Source organism: Sinocyclocheilus grahami, unplaced genomic scaffold (assembly GCF_001515645.1).
Source record: "Sinocyclocheilus grahami isolate Dianchi unplaced genomic scaffold, SAMN03320097.WGS_v1.1 scaffold1274.1, whole genome shotgun sequence".
NCBI lineage: Eukaryota > Metazoa > Chordata > Actinopteri > Cypriniformes > Cyprinidae > Sinocyclocheilus > Sinocyclocheilus grahami.
In genome coordinates, this window is record NW_015506453.1 from 123878 (window position 1) to 150049 (window position 26172).

At 38.4% G+C, this 26172-nt stretch overlaps 1 pseudogene; it reads right to left on the minus strand.

Moving 5' to 3' along the window:
• The window catches only part of LOC107568694 (neurogenic locus notch homolog protein 2-like), a 147890-nt pseudogene that overhangs the window by 112875 nt on the left and 8843 nt on the right, over window positions 1-26172 (minus strand).

Genomic DNA, 26172 nt, shown 5'->3' on the forward strand with positions numbered 1-26172 from the left:
ATTAGCCGCTGAGATTATATATATATATATATATATATATATATATAGATAGATAGATAGATATAGATATGAGAGAGATGAGAGAGAGAGAGAGAGAGAGAGAGAGAGAGAGAGAGAGAGAGAGAGAGAGAGAGAGAGAGCGAGCACATTTCTCCCCCAACATTTCCTGCATTTCCCAAGCATATACATTTCTTCTAAGTTTTCTGATTTACCTTCTCTGTAATGGAGTAATATAAGAAATGTACGCTATCTGAAATTAATTTTTTATGTATTTTATCATACAAATTAACCATTCAAAAAATTAGGTTACTTACATCCTCCAACTAGGCTGAGACACAATCCCTCATTCAGGCAGTTAATATTGAGCAGCTTGCAGAAGTCAATTATTTCTTCACAGTTCTTTCCGGAAAAACCTTGTCGGCATCTACAAGAAGATGACATTAACCGTAGCCACATATAAAAATAGACTTCTAAGAGTAAAAATGACCCAGAGTAACAATCACTGACGACATGATAAAATGCAGGCACTTTACTGCTGTTTTTAGATGTCACAGTTGTCACATAATGACCATCATGCTTCTTGGTGACATTTGTGGAATATTAAAAGATCCTTTAAGCAAATGCATGACAGGAATGTCTGTTAAATGTTCAACCTCTGGCACACATGCTTCATAAATAGAGAATTTCCTCTTGTTTCTTTGGCCTTAGTCAGATCTTAGCCTTCCTTCTGCTGTAATAAGACTTCAGAGATCTTATTCTGTCACACATAAGCAAGATCACTCAATTATTAACACAGACTCCCAGGTGACCAAATCCTATTGCTTTTATCTCTCCTTCTCTTTACACGCACACACACTATCATCCTCTAGTCATGCATTTTCTCAATTTTTAATTCATTTTTTCCCCGTTTCAATCCCTATCTTATCTCCCGTTTGTCATTTAGTCAGAGGGGCCACCAAATGTATTGATTCAAGTGATCTTTTCTAATAAAAACTAGAAAGATGAGCAGGAGCAAGAGAAGACATAGCTATGAACCCCCCAAGGACTGGAAGAACTCATAAAGCAGCCGAAACTGTAGCGGATTCCCTCATTATCAGCAGGAAGTAATTCAAAAGCTGTCACAGGCTGAATATTGAACCTTACCACTGGAAATTTAATGAACATTTCACTGTCTACAGACTGTATTTCTATTTCTGGTCAGTAAAATCATATACCAAGAAGAAACACACAATCGCAGCATACATGATATTCAGCGGTACAAAATGGGAGTTTCATGAAAAGATACCATACATGAAAAGATACTATACATGATTGGTCGTCAAAGACATGTCATCGAACCCAAAGGCACAAAATGATTCAGAAGGAGAATATTTCTGACTGGCTATTTTTCTAGATTTCTAGACAGGCCTCTAGGCATGTGAGGTCACACAAAACAATGTAAAATCTCTTCTAAAAAAAAATCTGTGAAATCCTATTCACTGACTATTTATTTCTGTAAAGTGCATCCCAGAATACATGGGGCAAGGAGCTTAAAGTGTAAATGATTTTGAATCACTAAAATATAAACAAAAAACCATGAACAGGGACTAACCAATCAACCAAACAAGTCTACAGAAGACAAGAGCAGGTATTTTAGTCTTTTGCAGCAAGTAGAAACAATGCCTGCACACTCTAAAAAATTATGTTAAAAAGGGACAAACCCAGCTATTGGGTTGTTTTGAACTATATTTAACCCAGCATTTTTTAGAGTGTATATAAAAGAATTAAGTTCAGCAAATTGGTATTTAAATTACCATTAAAGTGTGTTCTATATTGTTAATCAGTTTTATTTTGATAAGCATGACACAATACAGCAATAAGAGTGCATGAAAAAAAAATTATACTGTTATAAAAACCCTGTTTTGGGAGCATTTGGGGAACTGAAGGAGTCAGAATAAACATGAAATGCACTTTATCGTTGTCATCACTGAGTCTGGCCAATCGTGAAATAGCTTGTGTCATCATCAAGTCAAGTCAAGTCAAGTCACCTTTATTTATATAGCGCTTTTAACAATACAGATTGTGTCAAAGCAACTGAACAGCATTAATTAGGAAAATAGTGTCAATAATGCAAAATGACAATAGTAAACACTAATTTTTCAGTTAAAGACAGTTCATCATTGAATTCAGTGATGTCAACATCCAGCTCAGTTTAAATAGTATCTTTGTAATCATGTCTACGATATCGCTGGAAATGAAGTGTCCCCAACTAAGCAAGCCAGAGGCGACAGCGGCAAGGAACCAAAACTCCATCGGTGACAGAATGGAGAAAAAACCTTGGGAGAAACCAGGTTCAGTCGGGGGGCCAGTTCTCCTCTGACCAGATGAACCAGCAATCAGAGCTTGTATAGCCGCTCTGGAGAAGCTGCACTGACTGAGCAACCCCAATTGCTCTCTCTGTACTTCAATGGCTTACGTCACAGTATCATGGAAGCGGCACTGTCTCAAGTCAGACAACAATTTTCAGACATGCACTTGATCAAATCGGATGTAGATTGATCTGTGCAGAATCGCATAAAGTCGAACACACACCAAATAGGTTAACAAGACTAATTAACAACATACACCTCGGATCAATGAAGGCAACAAACCATAAACACGGATAAAAGTAATGTATCAAACTTGAAAATAAGAGCACAACATGGACATTAAAACAGACTACCACAACTCTGACACTGCAATAACACGCACTAAAGTAGGGCCCTATTTCCGTTTATATCCCAAATTCCATTTTATATTTTTCTTAATTTTGTTTTTTTTCTATTTTAATTTTTCTGGATTATGTTTTTTTTCCATTTTAAATTTTCTACACTGTATTTTAATGGTTATATTGAATTGTATTAATCAAAAAGCATGTCTAATTAATTAAAATCATAAATTCACACAATGGTATTTTATTAAAAGTAAAAAAATAAGAAATTTTTAAGGCCCAATTAAATGTTTTCTTTTCTTCTCAAATTCAGTTTCATTTTTACCAAATTCTGTGTATTTCATTAATTTTCTGGATTCCATTTAATAGTTTCATTAAACTGTAATAATCAAAAGCATCTTTAGTTAATTGATTTTATTAAAAATAATTTATTATTATTTTCTTTCTCTCCCCTCCCACACCACGTCACTGTCACATGTGGCATTGATGACAACACAGCCATTTCACGATTGGCCAGATTCACAGCATGACAACTATCACGTGTGTTTTGGGTTTATTCTAACCTTTTCAATTCCAATAATAGCCACAAATATGTGTTTTTAGAACAGTAAAAGCTTTTTTACTGTAGTCGCAATGTTATATTGAGTCACGTTTATCATAAAACACTGATGAAAGCATACATTTCCCCTCTTTATTAGTATTTAAATAGTATATATTTACGTTGAACTTTATTCTTGAACAGATGGCGATGTATTAAGACGTATATAAACAGTATATATCTGTTGCTCATGAAAACGTTTCTGAAACGTCTGTATATTTGACAAATAATTGCATTTAATTCACTTCATCAGTGATAGAGTACGCAAACACCGCGCAAGCGTCACTAACGGGAGCAGAAAGTGTCTGGCTTGACGGCTCCGTTTTCAACTCCGCCCACGACTGCAAGCGGCTACTCTTGTTGACTGCCGTCTGTAGCCATCCTTCAAGTCGAACGCACCTATGGTCTTGTCATGTGGTTATCAGTTCTGTTTTCTGATTGGTTGTCTTAGTCATGTGTCTTGTTTCCCATTGGTTTGTTCTTGTCATGTGACCCTCATTGTCTGCTATAAGTAGCCATCATGTTGTCATTGTTCTTTGTCGTGTATTGAAGTCAGTGTTGCCAACTTAGCGACTTTGTCGCTAGATTTAGCGACTTTTCAGTCCCCCCGGTGACTTTTTTTCCAAAAAAGCGACTAGCGACAAATCTAGCGACTTCTTGGCAAACCTTAGCGAGTCTCTGTGATCGCTGGTACTTTGACTGCTTTTATTGTCCTCATTTGTAAGTCGCTTTGGATAAAAGTATCTGCTAAATGACTAAATGTAAATGTAAATGTCTTTTCTTATGTGCGTTTAATTTCATCAGACGATGGCTCAAACATATTTTTATGCAGATTAATGTCTTGAAAGGGAGAGCTGGTTATGTAGTCTTAAAGGGCTGCATTTCAGTCACTATTTCATATTTATTCATTCTGTTGTCTGACAACAGAAACAGTAATATATATAAATGAAAACAGTTTTATTGAGAATTTGGCTGCATTAAAATACAGTATGTGAGCACAGAGAGACAAACAAATGTAAAAGGCAACAGACGAGCTGATGTCATGAATATGCTAATTAGTGTATGACATCATCTGGCGACATTTAGCAACTTTTCAAGCTGGCTTTAGCTACTTTCTATTGAAAGAAGTTGGCAACACTGATTGCAGTTGTAACCCGCTGTCGGTGAGTCTAGTCTGTTTATGCCTCGTCAAATCAAGTCTTGAGTCGGATACGGAGCTTGGGCTTGGACGGAAAGGTATGATTGCTAGTGTGATGGACCCACCTCTGATGTCGGTGCGAGCTGCGGGCATCCCGATGACATCAGTACTCTCAAGCCCAACCGTCCTAGAGGTCCTGCCACCCTCTGCTGCCCTTACTGTAATGGCGGTCGCCATTTTAAGCGTGTGGGCTGTACACTGTGCTCAAGAGGACTCTCCTGTCCATGAATCTGCTCCTGAGGCCTTTCCTGCCCATGAATCTGCCCCAGTGGCCTCTCCTGCCCATGAATCTGCCCCAGTGGCCTCTCCTGCCTATGAGTCTGTCTCAGAGGCTTCTCCTATCCACGAGTGTGCACCAAGGGCCTTTCCTGTGCATGAATTCGCTGCAGAACCTCCAGAGGTGGCGGCATCTGCTGCAGAACCTCCTGAGGTGGTGGCATCCGCTTCCGAACTCACTGCCTGCCCTGTCACTGCCACAGAGGCCGTTCTCGAACTCACAGACTGTCTTGTTATGGCCACGGAGGCTGTTCACGAACTCACTGCCTGCCCTGTCACGGCCACAGAGGCCGTTCACGAACTCACAGACTGTCTCGTCATGGCCACGGAGGCCGTTCACGAACTCACAGACTGTCTTGTTACGGCCACGGAGGCTGTTCACGAACTCACTGCCTGCCCTGTCACGGCCAAGGAGGCCATTCAAGAACTCTCTGCTTGTTCTGTCTCAGTCAAGTGGTCTGTCCATGTCTCTGCTCCGCCATGGCTTCCTGCTCTGCCGTCACCACCCGGCCGCCCTGCTCTGCCTGCTCCACCATGGATCCCTCTTCTGCCTGCTCCACCATGGCTCCCTGTTCTGCCTGCTCCACCATGGCTCCCTGTTCTGCGTGCTCCGTCATGGCTCCCTGTTCTGCCTGCTCCGTCATGGCTCCCTGTTCTGCCTGCTCTGTCATGGCTCCCTGCTCTGCCTGCTCCGCCATGGCCCTATGCTCCTCTGGATCTGACTTGGTGGTCTCTGCTGCATTGTCATTGCCCCATGATCCTGGTCCACCACTGCTCCTAGCTCCAGGCCCGCCATTGCTCCACACTCCAGGTCCTGTTCCTCTTCACGGGCCTGGCCCTTCGTCCCTCCCCTAGTTCCACCTCCACTCCACCACCCTCCAGGACTTTTTGGATTTTGTTTGGGCTACTGAATATTGTTTTCATGTCTTTTATTTTGTAGTTAGGCCTTAGTCATGTTCTGTCATGTGATTCCCTTGTTTGTGTGTTATGTTGATCTGTCCTAAAATGTCTTTATGTATTCTTACCTGCAATGATACTGGCCATTCTGAACTATACAGATGCCACCGTTGAGACAGGGCAAAGTGCCACACGTCTCCGCCTGCTTAGAGCATTCCAGGTCTATGCAAATACATGTGGAATTCTGTATAAAAGAAAAATAACAGCCCAAGGAGGGTTAATTAGCCTACATGTCAACTGGAGAAACATGCTGAAATCTAATCACACACTAAGGTGGGCTTGAACACTCTATATTTGCATCACTTAACACTTTTCCACCAAAATAGAGTTGGCGTCTGGCCAGAGCAGGGGCTTGTTCCAGGAGATCTGCAAACTCACATTTCCAGTCATTTGAAAGCCAAACACAGTAACCAGCTATGTAACCCAGCCGTAAACAAACATAGTGCATCATAGTCTTTATTTATGCATCTTACTCCTAGTTTTGTGAACACTGTAAAAAATCCAACTTTCAAAAATTCTACTAACAAATGTAAAAAAAAGTAGCCTGTACAAGGAATTTTTACTAGGAGAAGTCGGTTTAATTTTTCACGTGAACCGAGCAAAAATACTTTAAACATGTTGCCAGCAAAAGTTGTTTTGTTTACCATACTTAGATACTCAAGTATTTGTTCATAACATATCCAAATGTTCTCCCAACTTTTCAAATTGAGTCATCTGAACAAACAATTTTACATTGAACAATATGGCAGAAGTTCCCAGCATGCATTGGAGCTTGAAAACATGTTAATTATTATTAAAACATTATCATTGTTTTACATTTTACTGGGTTAATTTATGCTGCTGCTGTTGTTGTCACTGTCCATTAGCTGTCATGTAGAGCCAGTGGTGTATTGTAATGAAGTAATAATACTTTGTTACAGTACTTAAGTATTTTTTGGGAGTATCTGTACGTTACTTGAGTTTTTATATTTCAGGCAACTTTTACTTTTACTCCACTACATTTCCTAATTAAAATATATACTTTTACTCCGATACATTTCCCCGAAGCATATTCGTTACTTCTTACAAAATAGACCCTGCGTTCCATTCAGAAGGGCTCATCATCCCTATGCCCTAATCCCTTCAAAGGGTTTACCCTCCGGAGTGAAAGCTTCTAAGGGTTGAAGGGTGTAGAGGATCATGGGAGCCCGAAGTGTCCATCAGTTGTACCCTCTGAAATCCTTCATTCCGAAGGGCCCTTTGAAGTGGCCAGTTTTGAGCACTTCGGTTTGGAAAGACCCTTCAATATGACGGCCATGATTGTTTTCACTCCGAAGTGCCCTTTGGAGGGCGATATATCCCATTTGGAACGCACTGAAAGTCAGAAGAAAACAGACTGCAAGAAAGCAGGTTTGACGAATCAGTGGTCTGGCGTCTGCAAGTTAGACTCCTAATAAACATATTTGCTCATGTGCAAACAAGCGCGTGCACAACCACAGATGAGTTTATTTTCCACTCAAGTCGAGGCTGGGGTGTGCGATATACAGTATATCTGCGATAATATGGTAAGTGTTGTTTTAATGATGTGTGATCTGACATTATCAAGTATATCACCAAATCACACGTACGGATTTATTAGTCTATTAAAATTCAAAATTCAAGGCATTCTAAATTGTAGACGGCAAAAATGCTTCTGTATACTTTTTATTTTTATATAATTTAATATGGTTAACTTAGTCTATATCACACAAAGAGTACCGTTTTTCTGCAGATATCAGCATAACTAATTTAATAATAATTTCATACAAGTTCAGTAAAGTTAGCAAGCGACTTACATTTTAGACATAATATTGCTTGTTTTTGCTCAATTTTGCCAATGAAAATAGTTGAGCTTTTAAAAATGAATCAGCTTTTTGAAAGTATCGGTTGAATAAATGTGTTCCTGTGGCTCAGCGGTAGAGCGTTGCGTCAGCAGCGCAAAAGGTTGTGGGTTCAGTTCCCAGGGAAACACATACTGGTAAAATAATTTACAGCCTGAATGCACTGTAAGTCGCTTTGGATAAAAGTGTCTGCTAAATGCATAAATTATTCAAATTAAATTATTATAAATGATTCAGTGATTCACTCATTAACACAGTCGAATGCTTTGTTCCTGAATGAATCAGTCGTTTGAATGAATCGGTTAAATCTCAATGACTCACTCATTAACAGTCACTTGCTGTCACCTACTGGCGGTTTTAATTTCACATTTCGACTATTTTTTCATGTTTTTAAATCATTTCAAATATCAGTATTCAACATTTTATGTTAAAAACAAAACATTATTTATCCATCTGTAACTGTAGGTTAATGCATCCATGTCCCCTCTGAGATACATAAACTGTGTAAATACATCTAAATGCTATTTCAGATGCAGATTCCAGAAATGTTTTATGATGTTGGAATGAAAGACACTATAAGTACCGGATGAAGTGCTTCTTATTCTTACCCAAAAATACAAAATGGAAGAAAGAGTTAAAGCTGAACATAATCTTGCTACTGAAGCTGTGTATGAACATTTTTATATATATTTATTTGCTTCTTTTCCATTTTGCGTTTACTTGTACTTTTACTTTCAATACTTAAGTACGTTTAAGATTAAAAAAATACTTTTCGTACTTAAGTACGATAAATATCACATACTTTAAGACTTTTACTCAAGTAATAATCTAAAGGTTGACTTCAACTTCTACCAAAGTCATTTTCTGGTAAGATATCTGTACTTTTACGTAAGTATGGCTTTCTTTATACACTACTGTGTAGAGCAGAGCTCATATTTTTATTGATTTAACTTTTGTTGATCCTCACCATGGTTGAGAATCGTGTGCTGAGGAATATGCATCTCATTGCAACTATTGGATTTAATACATTTGTCTATCATCATAAATGTTTGCCATTAGTTTGGCAATTACTACCCATATTATGTAGTGGGCTTTGAAAATAAACATAAATGTAAAAGAAAGAGGAAAGATTAGCATTATTAAATGCTAAAAAATCTTTGATTGATTTGAAGTTTTAAGTTGTTGGTTGCTAGTTGAGTTAACTTAAGTTGAGTGCGATAGGTTGCCTTATTTTTTTGAGTTAGGTTACTTAACCTTTTTTTTTTTTACAGTGAACAAATTTAAACATTCCAATTAATTTATTTAGTTTTACACCATCACAAGTTGGCCTCGATGTAATGGTCTGACATAAAATAAAAGTGATTACATTATATTATATTTGTAAATGAAATCATTAAATTTCATATAAAATAATGGACTGCATAGCGGTACGGTGAGACAAAAAAGTAACAGCCCATGAACTTGTTTGAAGTATAAAGTGACTTGATTAAAGCTGGAGTGATTTAGTTTGTGTTTTGAGTTGTTATCCTGTTCCGCAACCACTGACATTACCGTTTCCTAGTTTGAGACCAACAGAACCACCTATATTTTAGAGGAAATGTGCAAAACAGGACCAGATTGGACACAGGCACTGGCAACAGCACAGACACCCTGTTGTTAACCTTGGACATCTGCCTACAGGACAAACAAAATTAGGAACTTAAAAATGTTTTTCTTCTTCTTTGAGCTGATCATGAAAAAACAAGCAGCACTGGAGCATCCAGAGCTGAAAAAGCAGTATAATAGACAAGTCATTAGCCAGTTCTGCTATCCGACTTGCACTAACCGATCCTGACATCAATAACATGTCTGACTCAGTCGTTCAAAGATGAGTAATAGAAGCAGAGAACAATCCCAGATGAAAGACGGAGACTCCCACTGATATAAGCATCGGTGCAGTTCTAGAGCGGCATGAAGGATTATTTCATTTTCATACAGATGAGCTCTCTTAGGAGGATGTCTCAGACAGACCAAATCAATGTCAAACAAATCTATTTAATGTGTCTGAGTGTGTGTATGTGTGTTAGAGAGAGATTAAAGTCTATCTTTACTGTCCATGCTCTCAAATGGCTAAAGCATCTCATGAGAATCTGCTACGGACAGGCCTATGTGCTGAATTTCACTACCGAGTAAATGAAGGTCACATAAGACAATTAGTCTGCCACTGGCCCACTTTCTTCTAAATTCATGTCTTCATTACAGTAATGGCTCATGAGCAGCAGACTGTAACTGTAACAATCCAGGGAAACATTTCTAAGTGAACATGGCAGAAATGTCCCATAATCCCATTTTTTGTTCCATACTGAATATGCAACAGTTTGCTCAAGTCCAATAAAAAAAAATGGTTACATATGCCATACCCATTCTGCTATCAAAACAATTATTAATGGTTATTGTAACCTTCAACATGACACAGGCTGATCTGCTTCAGGAGTGTCACAGAAATTTGCATGTGGCATTTCAAATTAATCTCATTCTCTCAGGCAAAAAAAAAAAACTTATTATGAGCAATGTAGAAAAAAAGTAAAAGGCCTCACAAGTTTGTCTGTAACGCAAGCTTCGTCCAGTTGACATCCGTTAGACTTGCAGTAGCTGTCAGCCTCAGTGGTGGTCTCACAGTTGAGGCCTGTGAAACCCCCTGGGCATGTGCAAGCATATCCATTAGCAGTCTCCTCACAGCGACCGTCATTCCAGCACAGGTTTGAGAGGAGCCTCTTTCGCTCACAGTAAGAACCTGCAATAAAAGAAAAGGTTAAGAATGAATGACTATGAAATGATCATAATTAAAATGAATTAAAATTAAACACATGCTTCTGTCAAAGCATTTTTGATTTAGACACTGGGTCTCATTCGCTAACGGTGCGCATGCACGGATTTGTGCATAAAATCACGCTGATGAAATCAAGATTCATCAGTAAGTCTGTATTTTTGTCTTAAAGGGGTCCTATTATGCTTTTTTACAAAAGTCTTGATTTTGTTTTGGGGTGTACTTGAACATGCTCTCATGCTTGGTAAACTCATTATTTTTCACATAATTTACATTATTACAATACCTTTCCCCCCAGCCTGGCACAAATGGCTCGATTAGTTCCGGGTTTAATGAAGGCCAGCGTTCCGTAAAACGAAATGTGTTGTGATTGGTTAGCTGTCCCAGTGCGTTGTGATTGTCGAACAGCTTAGATGGTGTTTCAGTACCCTTGCCAAAGCAACAAGTTCTGTCTGCTCCGGTATAGTTAAGGATGTCATATCAATTTGAGCCGGACTCAGACCCCGAGAATATTGAACAAGAGGATCGCGCAGAACCTTTGCACACACGGATATTACAAGACATATTAGAGTGGTAACCATATATATATACATATATATCGTGGTGGTAACATTGTTTTTTTTTGCTAAATCACGTTTTAGATATGATGTCAACAGCCTCATGCCAGCAGGAGGCGCTGTTGGAGTAATCGAGATCGAGGCTTGCCCGGTAAAGGCTGTACACAAAGCAGCGCTCCGCTCACAAACGCTGCTTTATCAGACATTACAAGCAAGAAGAAATTAAAATGACATCCAAAATTTTCTGAAGACAGTCGGTTTCCTTCAGAAATACATTGATATAAAAACACCCGCACCGGGTTTCGATTTTGAAACGTGCATGTTTAATCAACAAAGTCAAAGCCTTTTGGAAAATCTATTAGTGATGGTCAGTTTTGATATTGTGGCGGGCGCCACAAATAAATCAATGTATGGGAAACACTGTAGTCTCATAATTGAAGTGTAAATTCTGCAGATTACATCATTGTCCAGTATTGTACTGTCAGCAATTTATAAAAACGTTTTCATAATTGTAACATACATATTTACATACATAATTATTCAGGTGCATGTGTAATAACTTGCAAAAACATGCTACAGCAGCACTTCTTCATCGTCGTCTTGTCTGATGCACTCAACCAAGCGTTCTAACCATGACCTCGCCGCTCCTACCCCCCAAAAATTTGAATTTCGTAGGGGGATTTATTTGAATGATATTCTAATGGACCGCTTTGTGACATCACGAAACCCGGAAAACAACGCTGTAGTCCAAACGAGCCGTTCGTTGTAGTTCTTGAAAAGGGATTTTTTTAAAACGAAATATCTCCCTTTGGAGTGGACTTTGAGATTTGTAACTTTGTAGATATTTTTTAAGCCCAAACATACACACTACACACTGATTAAAATTCAAAAAGTAAAAAAGCATAACGGGACCCCTTTAAAACAAGTGGAATAAAATGAATGTGTTTACTTGCCAGTTCTTCCTGTTATTTAAATTTTTACAACAGTACAATTTTGTGAGAAATTTTGAGTCAGGGTTGATTTATGTACTTTGATTTAAGCTTTTCTTTACTTTTGCTTCACCTTTTCTTTATTAGGTTTGTCTTTACTTTTGCTAGGTTTGCAATTTAGACACTGGGTCTCATTCGCTAACTGTGCGTATGCATGCTTTTGTACATAAAATCACGCTCTTGAAATCAAGATTCATCAGCAAGTCTGTATTTTTGTCTTAAAACAAGACAAAAGTAAAATGTAAAGTAAAATGAATGTGTTTATTTGCCAGTTCTTCCTGTTATTTTAATTTTTAAACGTAATCAATCTGCTATTTTATGATAACACATTTGTAAATCTATCAAGTTCCAGAGCAATTTATTACTATGCAACATTGTTACTTTGTTGCAACAACTCACTTGTGGTAAGATTTGTAGATGCTAAAAAGTATACCTGAAATTTTGTGTCGGGTTTTGCTTCACCTTTTCTTTATTAGATTCGCCTTATGCTAGGTTTGCGTCAAAGATCAAATCACAGCTAGATTTGGATTTGCAAAAGCACATTCCTTCTCGGGATCTTTTGTTTAGCTGCATATCATTAATTATTTTATTAAAGTATGTTATTCTGTTTACCAGTGCCTATTATGCCACTATCTGTTTCTGATAGGGCTTTTAAGAAAATTAAAGACATAAAAAAAAATTAATGCTTTTTTTTTTTTTCAAATATATTACTAGTCTGATTTAACACAGCTGCTCTTCAGCTTCCAAATCATCTTCATAATAACTATTAGCTTCTGACTGCTTAGTGAGAACAAATGTTCAAACTTTACAACTGCAATGACAGCGGACAATTGCTCCAGCATATTGACAGTACTGAGAGTCTCAGCGTGGCGTCCCATGCCTCTCATTTGGTCTGATGAAAAATTAGAACATATAACTTTTCTCAATGCTTCACTAATGAGGAGGTTCAAGGGTCCAAATTAAGTCTCCATCTTCCCTGAACCGTACAATCCAATCAAACAGGCTGAAGGCTTTGGTCTGAGAACATCTAGGCTGCCGGTTCCTCTAAGGTAACCGTGGATTGGAACATCAGTCTGATTTCCGCTCCCCGCAGGTTAAATTTAGACTTGACTATGCAGCACTGTAGGTTCAAGGTGAACATGATTTGATTTTATTCCCTTGTGGTGCTCTGTTTGCTTTTTCTTTTTTCCCCTCCATGTTCCTCAGCAGAAGCTAACTCATTTATCTTCCTTGTTACTGTGTTTTCCTTTCCTTTTGTCGTTCAGTTTTTTAAAGCATATTCTAGAGTGTTAAGCTAACAGGATGATACAAAGGTCATCAGTCCCAGAGGCGCCCAACTGCTTTTGAGGACACACCATTGGGCGTCAGTCTAACTGTACATCTCTCTGAAGTGTTTCTCTGGGATCCACAGTGGGAAATTGAAAATGAAAAGTTCTTGACATTATAAAACTCAAAGCTCAACATAATATTTTATTCTTCCACAAGAACTATCTTTGATTGGCAACTCTTCCTCGCAGGAGGTCTTTGAAATCATATAGGTACATGATTCAATGTTTGATATAGGCTGATGACTTCATGAAGGTTGATGAAAATCATAAAAGCAGTGATACGAAACACCCTGCTGTGCACTACCTTGAGATACCACCCATCCAAATCAGAAGCCAACCTATTAAAACCACTCAGAAACAAGACAATTACACCATTTGAATTTCCACAAAAACCACGGGGCAGGTGAATAGCAAAATTAATAGCATATCCAATAGGGCATATCCTATTAATTCCGTAACATGCAGACACAAACACCACTGGCAGTCTGAATAAGGTACACAGGAGAGTGGAATCAAAAGAAAATCTCATTTGAAGTGTCCCACGTGTGGGGCTCATTATTATGTGTGTGTAGGCTCTGGTCCGTAAGGGCAGTCGGTACCGGGCCAGCCGTTAACTTCACTATGATTAATGGGGTGACAGCTTGGGCAAAGTCAGAGAGCTGCTGGCCCCACAGGGGGCCCGAACAGAGCAGAACTGGAGACCAGTTACTTTCACTTCCTTACAAGGTGCTCCAAGAATATGTGTTGCACAACTGTTCTGTTCTGCGATGAACTGCACCTGTTTCCTAATTTGTAGGCCTATTAATTTGAATAAATTTTATAGCCTAGGCCTACACTTTAGTTAGCCTATATCTAATTTGCCATTTTCAATTAACATAGGCCAGTTACATTCTTCTTATTAGCCTATTAGGCCTATTATTATTAAATTACTTTTATTATTAAATTAATATTACAATTAATTTGCCCCGCAATAATTACATAGCGCATCACCGCATAACTGACGCGCTGCGAGTATAATGAAGATTAGGTTAGCTTATTTCTCATTGAAAATGTTTTTAAAAAGGTCTTTCAAAACAGGTTTATTATACAATGAATTATAGGCCTATAATTACAATTATTAACACTGCAATCATCAATGAAAAAGTTTTATTTCAAGCCAAATATTAAAGGAGTAGGCCTACATGAAAACGTTTAGCTATATACCATGATCAACATATGAAGGAGATTCGTCTTTCGTCGTCACTCTGAGAGAATATGCGCCGTTAATGCAGCGTCAGATGCCGAAAGCGCCATCAGTTTTTACTTTCACTTTCTAGTCAATCGACTGAGATTAAGAGGTTCACCGCATAACTCTTGCGCAAAGTTTGCAAGTTGCTTGTGTGATATATCCATTGGCTCGCCTTCCTGGTTTAAAACAAATATTTACAATATTGCGACGTATCCAGCCCCCCAACACATTTGCACTAAGTCACTGGCCGTCAGTTAGTTAGCCTAGTGCCTGCTCACTTTCAAATAAAATTGTTGTCACTGCTCAAAAATAAAATTCTGGCTACGCCACTGATATTTACTATTCAATAACTGGATGAATAATTGAATTGTTTTCCTTAAACTGAAAAATCAGCAACATTTATTTTTTTTGAATGCCTGTTTTTGATCGAGCTACTTGATTGAAACATGTTGTTTGGAAACATAAACACTGTGTTACGCCAAAGAGTATCCATTTAAAGTCAATTTAACTTGAAGCAATCATGTTTGACCAAGAAACCTGATACAATGGTGCTCAATCAAAATAAATTGTTTTTACAGCGTCGCAAAAGTGTGTATAATGTATATGATAATAAATACTTATGAATAAATAATATACTTAAAATATTTCCTGAACAAATAGACAAATAGAATAGAATACAGTACATTTCTAAAAAAAAAAATGTTAAATTGGATTTCAATCCACATAGTTATGTGGTGTGGATCAGGTTTACAAAAATGAAATTGCTACTTACAGACAACTAAAAGGATTTGAGTCAGATACTCCAAAAAGATGCTGCCTGTCTGAAAGCACAGACCCTTGAAAAATCATATTTTATTTTTTTTAAACACTGAAGCTGATGGTATTCTCAAAAGAGGCCAGTTTTCGTGATGCCGATTGCAAGTGTTCCATTGCCGTTTTACTGTGAGTAGTGAATCTCAAGTGGAAATTCATCAAAAACTGTGACAGTCCTAAATCTGTGTCAAACTAGACATTTTTCTTCAGCATTAAAGCTGTAGGCATGACATTAAAGGCTGCTATCTGTTTGAACAAACTGCTTCTACACAAAAGTCAATTAATCAACAAGCAAAGGCCACCTGGACCTCAGACTGGAGACTTTATCATGATGTTATTATCAGGAACACCCAAGGGACGGTGAAAGTTTTGTTACACATTTGTGGGTGAGATGCTCATTAGCCCAGCAATGGTTTTACAAAAGCAAATGAGACTCATTACTTTCCAAAAGCATGTCATGGTCGTGCCTTATAAACAGATTGGAAAGGACACAGGAGCATAAATTGTTTATTTCTGTCTCTTCTCTACAGGAAAGACCCCATTCATGAGTTTTATCAACCTGAGCATATCACTCAAATAAGCCACAGCCAAAGTCTTTATTAAATAATTGGCCATTTATGCACCAAGAATCTTCTGAAGACTTTCTTATATGAAGGCTTCAATTGTTCCATTTTTCAAATCCGCTTCTTCACTTAGGAAAGACAGCTTAATGTGAGCAGAGATAGAAAAAGCCTCACTCAGATTTGAGTTTGCATAATTGCGCTGCCATTGTGAAGTCACCCAAAATGACCCTTCATTAATCACATGACTCATTATCAAAACATAATGAGTCAAATGAAGCCAAACAGTAAAAAATTAAACATCCATTACTGGGCCTCAGAAGAAATATCACTCTATTGTGAAGTGAATAATTCACAGTGGCTTTCTAAAACGGACTTCTAACTGAATGATTTTGATTTTAAGCAAAAACTGTAATCATACTTGCCTGTATATCCCGTGAAACATTCACATCTGTAGGAAGTTGAGGAGACTTGTACACAAGCTCCTTCTTTGCACCCTTTACTGCAATTTTGATGTCCAATGATTTCAGAGCAGTTGACACCTATGGTGTGAAAATATAGACATTACATTGAATTCATGCATATATTTATTCAGTACATTATCTGATTCTTGACATGTCTGATGTAAAAACTGTTATTATATGAAAGATTTCTAGAGAGACTGCTGCTTTTCTGCAATCAATTCAATAACGCCATATTACCTTTAGTAATATACTGTAACTACAGACATATTCACTTTGCTAAACTTTAAATAGTGCAGTATGGTTCGAACTTATAAAGCAAACATTGTAAATATCAACAAATATTAAAGAAATAAATGCTCCAATGCAGTATTATTATCCAGGCATTTTCTATTTGCTATTCAAGGAAAGTGGTTAAATGCTAAGCTCGGTAAAACACAAAAAAAGTGTCATAAAAGTAGTCTATAAAATGGTAAACAACATCCCCAGCCCCCTTAATTCATACTATAGCACCATGTGAGGAGGAGAGTAAAATTCAAGCCATTTTTTACAGATAACTTTGCAATCTGTAGTAACTCTCAAGCATCAACTTACACCATTTTTAAAATATACCCCGAAGCAATTAGTCATGTGACACGCGTGAACCAATGCTGTTTGCCGTCAATGCACAAAAGCCCTGGGGCCTCATTTATCAACAGTGCGTTGAAAAGGTTCTATATGTTGTCCTTATATTTACACACATTCCAACATATAAGTACAAGTTGGTAGATCACACACTTTGCGTGAAACTGTGCGTAAGCACTCATTACGCACACATCTGTGTGTACGCACTGTTGATAAACAAGGGCCCAGGCTCCAAAGGAGGCGCAATTTTTGAATTGAACGTCACCGCAAATGATTTGATTGCAACGCAAGAGTTGAACATTTACAAATTTCATTGTGTTGCTCCCACAGTTCACATCGTTTCAGAGGACCATTCATTTGGACTACTTGAAATCATCTTTGTTATCCATTTAAAAAGAAAAAAAGTATATATATATATATATATATATATATATATATTATTCAAAGAACAATAACACACAATATGTTATCAAGAAAATAATATTAAAAGAAAAAGAAAAATACAGGACAAATTACAACAAACTTCAATACAAGATATACACACATACACGTGTACGTATATATAAAATCAAATAAATATATTGTAAAGTTCTCAAACTTTCAAAGTTCTTACAGCTTTCTTATTCACAGTCTCTGATACTGTCAATATATATATATATATATATATATTTCAGTCACTAAAATGAATGTGGTATTTGCTTGAATGCTATTAAGTGCAGGGTATTTGCTTTCAGTATTAAAACTCTTCAACAAATTGTGTAACGGAAAAGCATGTATTCAAAATATGAATGTGTTTGAGCTGAAGATGGAGCGAGTGACTTGGTTATGATATATATTTACCAACTGTGATCAATTTCAGTTTTCTTCTTTAATGTGACTCAGATCACACTGGCCTAGTTGTGATAGCATGTTACCCAGCGGTCTCTAAGGAACGCCTCCAGTGCTTCTAACAGAAATACAATGAATTATTCAGCAGACATAAAAACAAACCACATTAACTAGTATGACAACACTCTGAATACTCTACTCTCCTTGGTGCTCACCAAGAGACCAACATTTAAACAACATTTGGATGCCGATTTTATTGACAAGTAAGACTGGGAGAAGAAAATTAAATGGTAGGAGGAGGAAAACTATAAAGTATCGCGCAATTAACAAACATAAACATAAGAATAATTACCATGATTAGATAACTAAAGAGATGGGGGTGGGGAGATAAAACCATTTTAAATGGTTATTCAAATAAATGGTCCATAGGGGCTCTACTGTAGTTTTGAAATAATTGCACAGTGCTAAATGTAGAACACTTGCAATTATGACAGATAAATAATAAATAAGTGTCTTCAAAGAAACTAGGCTGTTCTCTGTATGTGGGTAAACACCCATTAAACCTCCCCCCATCCATTATGATTGAAAGGTCAGCATGGATTCATAATGGACTCTGCATTAAAGGGATGTTAAGCTAACATTAAGCTCAGTCAGCAGCATTTGTGGCATAATGTTTATTACAACAGAAAATATGTTTGACTTCTCCCATAGTTTTAATTTTTTTAAATTTTTTATTTTTTTTAAGCACAAATTACGGGTTATAGTAAGGCATTTTCAATGGAAATAAACAGTGTTGTGCACCATTCATAATTTAATTAAAAATACCTTTTGAATTCCTGAATTCGATTTAAATTCGCAAACATAAATCAGAATTGCATTTTGAATGTACAGTAAGGAAGCATTCAAATTAATTGAAATAAAATTAACTGAAATTTAAAGGTTAAAAGTTTGAAAATGTAAAAGTTAAAATTGGAGGTTTGAATGGTTGAAAGGTATTTTGTTTTTTTTTTACTTTTGTGGACCAGGGTTTCTAGAATGCATAACATGTGCTTAATTTTTTTTAGAAATTGCATTCATAAATTATTCTTCCTGTCTTTCCAACTTTCCGTGGAGTGTGGCCAATTTAATTTAGATTCTAACTCATGAGTACTTCCATTGTAGGTGCTTAACTCTAAAAGCTCTCAATAGCTTAACTTGCATTGAACTCGCAATATGCCTTTACGTTGCAAAAGGTGTATTAAATAACAGACACATGTTCTTTTTGGCAAACTAAAGATCCTCACCTGTGAATGGAGCTGGGAAAAGACATTCATAATGTGGGAGATCTGTTTAGCCTGTTCTCTTGCTCAGGCAGGTGCCTCCATTTATGGCTGTTCATAGCATCCATCAATGTTCTCGCAATAACGTCCTGAAAAGTGTTTGTGGCACTGACAGCTAAATGAATCATCTTTAAATGTAGTTCTGCATTCACCATTTCCCGAACACAGATGGAGAAGAGGTGAGCTCTGGCAGTACTGAGGCTTTACCAGAAGTGCAATGCGTAGGCCTAGCCTACACAGATGACTACTGCCTCTATGAACGACCGTGAAGTAATTCATACCAGACATCAGCCATTTCGATTCCACTTGCAAAGTGCTAATACTGTTGGCAAACACCAACTGCTCCTTTCGTGGCTCTAAAGTCAAGCAGTTTTCAAACACTTCTTTGGACACATTGATTAGGTGGATACCATATAGTTCCAGCGTTCTGTCAGCAGAAACAAACATCACATCTCCAAGTTGAAATTCCAGTGGGCAAAGCTGAGGAAAGTCATATGGCCCAGTTGTCCACAAGCGTCCATTTGTTTCTGTTTGTCTATTCCAGCACTGGGTCAAGCTGCTGCAGGTGTTCTCCATGAGGGTCCACTTCACGCTGATGTTCTTTGGCTGAGTGTGCCATTCACGAGACGTGGCTCTGCGGCAGGTTACCTGGCTGTAGACAGTGCCATTTATTACACAGCTGAGCAGCAAGGCAATGATAGCTAGGTTTCTCATGTTTGTCTTTCCTCAATCTTGACCGTTTCTTTATTTAGCCACTTGATGCGTTTCTTCAGCCAGATGCTTTTCTGGAACTTTGAACTGTAGGTTTTGACTGGAAAACAAGCATGTATATGTTTGTAAGCAAATATGTACAATGCAATAATGTAGCATGTTGCAAAAATAGCATGATCACTGCCTTGAAAATTGAAAACAGAAATATCTCAAAGTAACATATAGCACTACAGGACTATTTCACATAAAAATACAATTTTAGTTTTTTAGAAGAATCGGTATGCTTTTGTCAAACACTGAAGAGTAATTTGCACGCAATCGGACTACATTGTTCACTTTGTATATTTGTGTTTTTTTTCCTTTTGCATGAGAACTCAATCTGTTTTTTAAGTCCGGGTGCAAACGCTCTATCAAATTTCAAAAGAAAACAACAAATGGTGCTAATGTAGACTTATGGTGCGGTGTAGTACTACTGAACAGTCATGATTGTAACCTATTGAGTATATATCTATACTGAAATCTCCACTGGCCACAATGATTCATATCTTCTGAATCATTAAAATATTGGTTTCTGGAACACCATGAGTCAAAAGACTGTTGCGTACACTTTTAGCGTTTTTTTGTTTGTTATAAAAGTGTGTTATAAATGAATAGGGCTTATAAACAGCTAATGAGATAGTATTCTCACTTGAAATGGAGTAGAGGCTTGGACCAGGAAACAATATTTGATACATCATGACAACAAGTCCTATTTTTTAAAAATTGTATCACATTTAGAACAGACTGTAAACTCACATTCACAACTTCCAAATATGATTCAGTCAAAAGATTCAGAAAGCAACCTTAACTGAGCAATCTATACATTTGGACAATATTAGGTTTTAAAATGAACAATAACACCCAACTGAATGTTCATCAGAATGCAGTCACATCAGGATGAGACTGGAAAACATGGTTATTCTGAACTTTTTTTGTACGAGCTGGAGCTTAATTCATAAAAAAAAAAAAAAAACGAATTCTTCAACTGTTGTCTTCCACAGAAAAAAAATAACAGGTTTGGAATAACATGAGGGTGAGTAAATAATCGCAGAATTGTTATTTTTGGATGAGTTATTCCTTTAACTTGTTGGCATAGCTCCTGTGGATGAATAAAAGGCATCTGCATTAGTTGTGAAACTGGATAAATAAGGAACTTGTGCATTGAATACAAAATAAGAAAACCTCCAGCAAATATGACATACATTGAGTGGCTCAAGCTTTAAATGTAGTTTCAGGGCTCTTTCACAACCCTGCACAACCATGGATTTCTTTCACAGCTTGGCATCGCTCTGCCCCCAGGGAATCAACTTCAGTAAAATGGCCAGTTCTCTGCTCTACCTGCCTGCATGAGGCTAGTCAAACTAATGAGCAGTCACATTTGACTCTCCTTTCCTGTGTGCTCTCAATCTTGGACTGCTTGCCTGGAAGAAACATTGCCCTCAAATCTCTCACCACGAGTGGCAAGGAGGGCAGTAACTGGCTGCTCCACTTGTCATAGTCACCTTTATTTGAATTGATTTTAACAGAAACATATTGTTGTTGTCGTTGATTGTCAAAGGGATGAAAATGAAAATTCTGAAAAAGCTCTTTTACTTACATCATGTCGTTCTAAACCTGTATGCATTTTTTTCCACACACAGGAAGATAATAAATTGTAACCAAACAGTTTTGGTGACCATTGACTTCCATTGTATTGACATTTCTCAAAATATCTTCTGTTATGTTCCCATGAAGAAAGAAAGACATACAGGTTTGGAACAGGAGGGGGAGTAAATAACAGAATTTCCATTTTTGTCTGATATATTTCTTTAACATAACAAAGAGCACTGTAGTGCTGTAGATTCAGTAGCCAGCACTAGAGGCCTTGATGTCTATAGCTCAATCATAGAAATGATGGCTTTAATGGCCTCTTACCATAGGCAGACAATTTCCACTTTTGATTTGCCATTATAGGATCTACAGTCTATACCACTTTAGTAGAATCAAAATTGTTCTAAATTATGTCAATAGCATACCTATGAGGACCTTTCAGCACAAACATATGAAAACCTCTTATCTAACTACATCTATTCACATATGCTGTTACAGTCTTGGAACACTTATTTCTATAGCTGTTGTTGCCATATGCAGGTCTCTTGAAACTAATAATTTGTAGCCTTGCATGGAAAGCTACCTAATCCTATACCTAATCTGATCTGACAGGACATTGCAATTAAATGTGATACTGTGGAAAAATTAAGTGTACCCCATGAAACATTTTGTCCTTTTTCAATATACTGTATGTAGGCATGTTGATACTGGAAGTTTATTTTGGCAGTACCGATGGGTGAAGATTATAATACATTTCTCAAATGACAGTGATAACGTATCTTTTAAGTATTTTCTTCAACAAGAATGTCTTCAGTTCAATTGTGCTCTGTGTAAAAAAAAAAAAAAAGTGTACCCCCATATTTACCAGGTATTTGCCCCTTGGCAGAAAACATAGAGACTTTTAAAACTTTCTCAATAACATGTCTCAGTAACTTTCCTTCTGATAGACTCAGGCAGCTGTTTTGATCTTGGCATGACAGTACCATACGATACTTGGCATGATGCTACTGCATATGTCAAAACCAGACTTTCTTTTTAAATGATATAATAATTTCCACTCGTTTCTACTAATTGATGCATCCAATTTCTTATTTTACATTTGATCAATTTTAGATTGCTATATATGGGTGTACTATCATTGTACAGATCATTACAAAATGTTTGTACAAAATTTCAAGTGTCGTTTGTTAAATTATATAGCCTTTTCTCCATTGACACTTGTGAAATGCCAATCCAATATCTGTATGTCCTGACATGTTGATTGTTTTATTCATGGTGTGTTCTTATTTTTCACAGCATTGTAGGTAAATTAAGTCACATGAGAGTTCTTATAGTATTTATTGAATCACCCTGTAAATTGTCAAAGAGTTTACTTGTTATTGCTTCTAAGAGCCATGTGGTATTAGGAGGAGGGACATTCTCATTCAAGAGAGTCTGATTGGGGGTCAAATCTAATTATGAGTCATCAGGATTTTTGGTTTTCTAAAACTTAGGAGTACATTACCATGTGGAATGACTCAAATCTAACAAGCATCGACTAAAAGCTGTGAAAACCTGTTGAGGTTTTTATCTACTTTTGTTACTTACACGCTCATATCTCACGTCTGACCATGTGTGATGTTAACATAGCTTGAGCTTCCCTAAGGTAGAAACAGCAAGTGACAGTGCTAAATAAAATATTCCCTCTCTGTCCCACAAAGTTTCTGCAACCTGATCCCTCCATGTCATCCACAAAGAGGAGTTAAATCAGACCGAGTCTCTCGCTCCCTCAGGTCCTGCTCAGGCTTGTAAGGCAGATAAAAGAATAGTGTTATGTAGATATCTCTGTGCCTTCAAAATTCCCATGCCTTCATTTGTGAATGATGGTAAGAATAACCAATAGTGATGACTCCTTTTCAGTGGATGTGACACATTCTTATTGGATAAGCTAAATAAAGGAGGAGGAGCTAAGAGGTTTGTGATTGACAGATCATGTTCCTAGAATATAAACATTTCATGCTGTGCAAACAGCAATAACTCTCCTGGTTGGCTGTGATTTGGGACTTATTGTATTGTGTTTTTGTGCTCAGTGTGGACAGGTTAGGGCAGAATCTGGTAAATCTGACAACCATGAAAGTGTCCAAACCATTTTATCTTAAGTTTGAACAGTACATCCATTGTTTTAGCATTTAAAATCATCTCTCTCAAACTTTTTTGTCAAATGTTTTTCTTTAAAATTGTGCTTGTGCTAGCTTTTCCCCCTCCCAAATAAATGCCACTTGGTTTGACATTTTGCTATCTGAGAGTAGCTTAAATGTCCAAATTTTTCTTGGAGCCACTGTACTGTGTGCATACTGACCATGACAGAGGAAGATAGCTGATATTTCTAACAAGATTGAAACTCATTAGATTGAAATAAAAATTGGCGCAAGATTAGCGTTAATTGTTCATTGAGTATTTCCGCATGTCCAAACCCTTCTCTTGCCCCTGCATTTAACTTCTAACTCTTTTCATATCAGTCAAGGAACTGTGTGTCCCCTCGACAGAGAAGCGATCTCGATCCCAGAGCTGCGTGATCAAAGCGAGTAGATGGAAAGCTGACAGATATAGAGAACTGAGAGTCTTCCTGTGTGTGGAGCCAGAGGCAAGACTGCACTATCACCACTTCGTCTACTGGCAGATGGATGCCACAGGGACATGAGAAAGCTCAGATTCAGCGGTTCAAAGCCTAGACACCCTGAAATCAGCATGAACACTGATGGGAGGAATGATGACATTATGCTCCAACTCAACAAAGGCAAGTGGAATGAGGCAACACACTGAAGCAAGACTATGAAGTAATGGACACTGAAAGAAATCGGTCAACTTCCGATTTCTAATTATGTTCCTTCGAGCTTTGGCATTTCAAAGTGTATCAGAAATTAACAGCCACTGCTGTGTAATGTAATTATGCCAATACCTCATCTTCTTCGAAAATATGTGACTTTAATTAGAGCACAGGGTCTCCCGCCGAAGAAGCGGACATACTGGTTGGAAACATCCTTAATCTGTTTGGACAGATATTATCTCACTGTACAAAAAGCATATTTTTCTATGGAGCTTGGACCAGTCGCTCAGGAGGTGGGGATGTTAATCATAGCGCAATCAGAAGCTAATTATTTCTGCTCCGAAGGAAAAAGGAGACCTGAAAAAGGGCACTTCTGTGCCAAAAGAGTGAAGTGTTTCTTTACACTGAGAGACTAAATGCAGAAGCACAATTGTGTTCCAAATTCTGTGAAGCCATTAAAAATAACCTGATTGATTGAGGCGGGGGGGTTGTTATGGGAGAGCTAACAAGAGCTACAAAGAGGCCTAATGGTTTCTTACAAATATGGGCTACCAGATTGACCAATGATGTCTCTTCAGCATTCAGCACGGATAACAAGGAAGCTGCTCACACATGCACAAAACAGACAACAAATCAATAGACATATCTAGACCATTTTCTGTGACCTTCATAACCTACAAGACCATTTATTAGTTACAAAATAGAGGCCCTAAACAGTCCATCACATCACGATGTTAACAAAGACAACGTCTCTAGGTTACGTATGTAACCATGGTTCCCCGAGGGAACAAGACGCTGCGTCGAGATTCGCTTTGGGAACGCCCCTGCGTGACCGCGTTCTGAAGTTGTAAAAGCAGACAAAAGTGTGCGGAGAGGACCAGCCTGCCGCAGCACAAATGTCCTGTAAGGCCACACCCAAGCTGAAAGCCTTGGAGGCCGCCATACTCCTGGTCGAGTGCGCTCTGACCCCCATAGGCGACGGGAGGCCAGAGGACTCGTAAGCTAGTGAGATGGCCTCGACCACCCACCTACTCATAGTCTGCTTGGTCGCTGGAGATCCTTTCTTGGGCGGACCAAAACAAAACAAACAAAAAGCTGATCTGCCCTGAATGCCCTAACCATGCCTGGAGCGAACTCCAGGCACGAAACAGAGAGTGCCTGAAGATCCTCGATCCTTTTCAGTGAGGAAATAGCGAGGAGAAAGATAGTCTTGACCGTGAGCAACTTGACCGACACTTCTTCTAAGGGTTCAAAGGGGGCATTGCATAACCCCTCCAGAACCACAGCCAGGTCCCATGAGGGCACCTTAGTGCGCTGTACTGGCCTCAGCCTCAGGGTGCCATGGAGGAAACGAGTGACAAGTGGGTGTCTTCCCAATGATTGACCACCCAGAAGGGCGTGGTAAGCAGCTAAGGCCACCACATATACCTTCAGAGTGGAGGGAGATAACCATGCAGAGAATCGCTCCTGCAGAAACTCCAGAACTGTACCAATTGGGCAGTTGACTGGATCCTGCAGTCACTGTCCGCACCATGAAGCGAAAAGTTTCCACTTCAAGGCGTACTGTTTCCTAGTGGCGGGAGCTCTGGACAGGAGTATAGTCTCAACAACCTCAGTTGAGAGACCAGATGCTAGGAGCTGTGCCCCCTCAGGGGCCATGCCCACAGCTTCCATAACTCCGGGCGGGGGTGAAGAATGGCGCCTCCCGCCTGAGAGAGGAGGTCCCTCCTGATCGGAATCTCCAGCGGAGAGCCGTCGAGGAGGGACACCAGGTCCGAGAACCACACTCAGGCCGGCCAGAACGGGGCTACTAGAAACAGACGGACCCCATCCCGGCGCACTCTCTCCAGAACTCCCGGGAGCAGAGCGATCGGGGGAAAAGCGTACAGACGAAGCCTCGGCCACGTCTGCACCATGGCATCCAGCCCCAGTGGAG